Below are 6,000 nucleotides of genomic sequence, written 5' to 3'. Positions count from 1 at the left end.
AGCAAACGAGTAGATTCAGTTTATCTTGCAATCTTAACTGCAGTCTTATTGTATTTTTTAAACAAGAATTTCGAAAGAGCTCGTTCAATTTAATTGAAAACATACAGTTGAAGTGGAACTACTGTGTTTTATTTTAATACCGCATCGTCGGGTAGTTTAGATAAACAAGAATTTTTCTACAAAAATAAAATGAATATAAAACTCTTCTTAGTTTTGAAAAGTCTTATTTTTCTTTCTAAAATTCGATTTCATAACTTTTTTATACGCAAGACTACTAAACCTAAATCCATTATTAAATTACCTAATACATTTAAGCTAAAGTAGTTGCATAATTGATCTAGATAATACACAATGCATTGATAAGTGCCTGGAGATAGTACACGAGCGTATCCCGTAGCAACGGAACATAAAGGAACATCGACTAATGAAATGCCTTGTATAACGAACACTCGCATACTCGACTAATATACACAAACGTGTACTAGCCTGGGGACCATGTCACTCTTCGGTTCCAAATTAAGCGCAAAACTCTAAAGCATAAATCAATGTAAACTGGTATCGTCAAAAGTTCTATCTCTGCTCCATGTTTATGGTCTTTAAAATATATACTTACATTACTGTAGTTACGTATTAACCAAAAAATATGTTTAGATAAACGCACTAGCTCTAGGGTTTTTTAAACAAGGATGATTCCCTACAAAAACAACAAAATAATGTTTTAGAGCTTTACCAATAAGCAAATGTACCACATGGTGAGAAAATGACATCAAGTTATTTTTTTTGAGGACCACGTATATTATTGGCACATAAAAATATAAAAGATACAATGAATATTTTTTATTAAACGATAATATTAGTATATTTATGTAAACAATACTAATCCCCAACTCCACAGTAAAAGCACGAAAGATAAATAGCTTTCGTACAAATCAAATAATATAATATTTACGATTGTGTTTTGTTATCAATGTTTCTGTTTACTAAGTTCATGATTCTTTGTTTGCTTAACTCTTAGATTACAAAATAAAGTACAGATGGAGCATGACAACCGCCCGTCGCCCTTGTCAAAGAAAATACGAAATCAAAAACAAATACCTCGCTGCACCAGTGCTATAGCGTATATAGGCGTCATGCAATACGTCAAAAAGGGTTTGCAATTTAAGTAAAAAAATGCCGTCTTGTGATAATAAAACGCTGTAAAATTTGTTCCCGAAAACAAAAAAAAAAGATAAAACATCGTTTCACAGGTTTTCTGTAGATAATTTGGCTGATTTATTTCTTTAATACGAATAATAATTTTACAGATATGAAGGAATACAAAACTTCAACGTATGTTGCCAGTATTTTGAAAATGAATTTGCCATTTTTATTGGTAAAACGGTAAAATGGTTAAAAGATCTTCAGGGTAATGCTGTTGGATTTTTCGATCGTGAATGTGATTATTTGTATAGTGCACTAAAGGTTCATGATAATTATTAGATTATTTTAATAAGCATAATACATTATTTTGTTACTTTTATAAAGCTTAAAAACGTCATAGTCGTTTTCGCTAGCGATTTAATTTATGTGAACTCCATGATGGATATGATGAAAATAAAATGTCCCGTATTCTCGACTAAAAACTACCGCTATTCGTATTCATATATTATGAAAAATAAAAAATAATATAATTATTATAGTTAATATTGATACTTTTTTTATGTAATTTATTTAATAAAAAATTGAATACAATTATTTTGTCCATATATAACTTTAGTAGGCAGGTACGTCTTTATGTAATAAAATAATTTAAATAAAAATTAAAACTTGACTTCTCATTTATGTATATAGCCTACGTCACTACCGCCACTAACATAATAATTCAGATCATTGCAATGAAACCTCACAACTCAAAATCGGTCCAACGGTTTATACTGCAGGGCGTGTCAAAGAAATATTATACATACATACATAAACTCGAAAAACATAACCCTCTTTTTTCCGTAGTCGGGGAAAAATTTGGGAAATTTTTCAATATCTGGCAACATTACACGCACACAGAAGCACCGTGTACGTACAGTGCAGCGGCGAAATGACAGCACACATAGCTTTATTGAAAATGACGATAAATTATTCGGTTTAGTTCGGCAACGCTCCATCTGTCTTTTATTTTGTAATCTAAGGCTTAACTATCTACGTATTTAGATAATAGTCTTTTTAAGGATTTTAGTACTATAATTCGTAAGAGTTAGATAACGTGTTTTGTATAATGAGTAGTGGGACAGAAAAATGTACTTTCAAAATAAATAGTCAAAAGATAGAGGTTCTAACATTTTGAATAATAAAAATGCTTATGAGTTAGGCTTTTTTGGTAGATATTCTTCATTTATCTTCTAATATATCCGTATCTCAGAATACAAATCAAAACTCTATTGTTGGATGTCAAGAAACCAACGTGTTTTAATTCAATTAATGTAGTGATTTTATAAATATGAATGTGTACCAAGTTATCTACTGAAACCATTTCAAACTTATAACAAAATTTGTAATTTTCTTCCCTATAACGTATCATTCAAATACATAATCGCAAACTGAAAATATAAACAGGTATTATGTAGCCCGCACGGCGTGGGCATTTTGATGGAATACGTGACTAATATGGGAGTAAACACGCAACTCATTTAGATTCTACTCAATACTGTCCGATTTTATATGATCGGCCGAATTAATTATACTATATTACTATTTGCTGCTTATAATATCAATGCGAATTAATTAGCTTTCATGATATTATTTTGATTAAACTGGTTCATAGTTTTTATGAACCTAATTACCTATGTTCGGAGTAGCGAGTTTTTGTGTAATTTCAGAAATACTAATAAGATGCGTACAATATCAGAAGCATTAAAATAATTCAAAATTTTGCTCTTTAATCTTTATACATAATATCTTCGTCCATCATTTAGCATTGTTGTAACTTAAACAATATTAATACGTGCAGCCTTCAATAATTGAAAACAAATGACGGAAATTTACTGCATTGAAAACAACATACAATTTGATACACACAGCATTAGAAGGAATGTCCGCTACAAAGTACAGTACAATCAACATTTAATACTCCGCTAATATCATTCGAATGACGAATTTTCATACACAATAACGGTATTTTAAAGAGCTTATGATAATTACAAAATGTATTTCATTAATTTCAATTACGGACCACGATTGGTTTGGGTACCGGCGGACAAAACCCATTATCACTAATGGACAATTAGCATAATGGCCCGGCGAGTGCATCAATACTTGTGTAGTTATTTTAACATTATCACTTTGCTACCGCTATTTCACTTACAAAGTATCGAATGACAAATTTTCATTACTCCACTCAGTGCGTCCTTTTCAAAGTGGGACTAAATTTTTTGATTGACTTTGATGGTGTAAAAATATTCTAAAAAATATTTAGGATTTAGGCAATGATGTTCTGGGTTCTGTTTCAAATTAGGACGAAATAGTTTTATAATATAGTTCAGAGCTCAAGGCTCATCACGTACTTGTCTTGAACATCAATGAAACACTTGTTAAATGTATATGCAAAAATGAAAATCTCTACACTTTCTATTATTTTGTATGCTTTTTAATTTTTACAGTTTTACGAGTTAATAACGCAGCTATATTGAGAACCCACGCGATGTATTGTGATAATTGCTGCTAATGAGCTTTCGTAACGCTGGAAACTTTGCTGAATTTAAAATATAAAAATTAAAAAGGTATATTTGCTTGCGCTTTTGCGTAACCACTGTCTTACGCGTCTTTTTATTTTAGTTTGTCTGGAAGAAATTATTTTTTTTGCAATAAGATCACCTTTTATGTGTTCAATATTCTTTGGCGAAATTTTTATTTGCCTTTTTGATATTTTTATTTGCCTTTTTTACAAGATGGACTGTACAATTAAATATTTTAAAATAAATATGGCACAGCCGCTCAAAAGAAGAGTTGAATATTATTATCGTTAAGACTTCGTAAGTAATATCATTCCCATTAAAAAAATACTGAATTTCAAATACACATTTAGTTACCCAATCATCCAGTCGATGGAGCACACAATTTTCATATTGTTTTTCATAAAGGGTAACCCTGTTGGAGGGGCGCAGAAATCCAAGCTCCGTATATAATACTTCTGTGAATATTTTATCTCAAGGAAAACGTGAGATATATATTTATGAGATATTCTGATTGATCATTGTTATCGTATAAATGGATGAGTACTTAATCTAGTAAAATAATGCCTAATATACTAACAGGATAAACCATCGATTATAATCTTAAATATGTTTTACCGATGTTTTAAAAATGGTTTGAAATTAAGATGACATACCATAATATATGCCATCATAATCTCCTACGCGGATAATGTACAAACTAAAATCTCTCGCACAAATATCTGGTTAAATTATTGCCAAGATGCAAGCCAGACTTGTAAGCCTATAAGGCAATTCGAGCAATCGATAAATATTCCATCTCTTTGGAAGTATGCCAAATCTTTGTGATAGTTTGGCCTTAATTCGCCCAAAGACATCGCTTTGGACAATATCTGTAGGCACTAAATTAACATCTCTAGTCTGGGGCGTTATCCAAGCTATTCATCTTGGCTTATTGCAAAAGAATTGCTACATAGTTATTGTTTTTTAGATTCAGCGTCGATTGAAATGAAAATGACTGCTTTATTACAACGATGCAGCCTTTTGCAGATCCTTTCAGTGGTGTACTAGAATCTGAATGTAGGTAATTAATAGACCTTAGTTATAAAGGTACCATACATTCACTGTAACTTCTTTGTAGAGTATCTTTTAAAAGGATAGTTAGTAGTATACATCATACTGTATATTATTACTCGTAATATCTGGACTGGACTCGTATATCTACCTCATCAAAAAGGAATAAATATATCCGACCTGTGTATCCGACAATGTTTCCCAGACAATAAAAATCACTGGTTACTGTCACGTTTTATACGAATCAAGAAAGCAGGATAATTTTATTCAAACTTACGCTGAAATAAAAATATTAGATAGCGTTATTGCTTTTATTATTTTCCCTCTAATCTTTAAAGTAAATACTAAAAACAGAAAAGTATTTAGACGAAATGTGGAATGTAATATTTAAATATTATGTTACTTTAGCAGTAAAGCAATCACGTATTTTGTTAGAAACACGACACTTACAATTTAAATAAACGTTACGTTACCTTCTCTAAGAATTTTAGAATTCTTTTTCAGTTAAAAGTATTTTTCTTAAGTTTAAAAGCTGCCTAAAGTGAGGCTTTGCTTAATTTACGTGAAGTGTCTTAATTTAACCGTATTTTTTCTGTAAATTTTTATGTAGTTAGTGTATTCACATTTCCAATTGGGCACTGGCAGTGAGGGCAAATATGATAGCTCGTAGGTTTGCACGTTGTTCTAATGAAGTTAAAAAAAACCCTATTTCGTGCGTATTGTACATCTTTCTACACGTGCAGCCTATGGGCTAGTCATACTCGACATTCTTACAGCTCGCTCCGTGTTCAATATAATAATGCGTTCCGGGTGTTAATGGGGCTGCCCCGTTATTGCAGCGCATCAGGGATGTTTGCAGAAGCTCATATAGACTGTTTTTACGCTACAATGCGAAAGAGATGCACATCCCTGGTGCGCCGTGTGCGGGAGTCGGGGACAGCCCCAATGTAATCATGCGCTGTATAGCGAGTCGGCTCGACTGCTGGTATGTAAACAACTGCTGCAAACTGTCTGCTTCCATGATAGCTTTGTAGCGGTGGAGTGCACTTCTAGCAGACATAATAAATTGTATTTTTACTAACATAATTTTTAATTTATTAATTGTTACTAACAATATGAGTCCTGGTTACTTGAATAAATGAATGAATTATTATTATTTATTTTTTTTTTATATTCGGTAGTCCGAAGCAACTCGCATACAAGTCTATTTCCAAGAGGGAATAATAAACTTCTATTAACTACATAA

The sequence above is a fragment of the Colias croceus genome, chromosome 16 (assembly GCF_905220415.1).
Source record: "Colias croceus chromosome 16, ilColCroc2.1".
Lineage (NCBI taxonomy): Eukaryota > Metazoa > Arthropoda > Insecta > Lepidoptera > Pieridae > Colias > Colias croceus.
Note: the sequence above shows the minus strand (reverse complement) of the source record.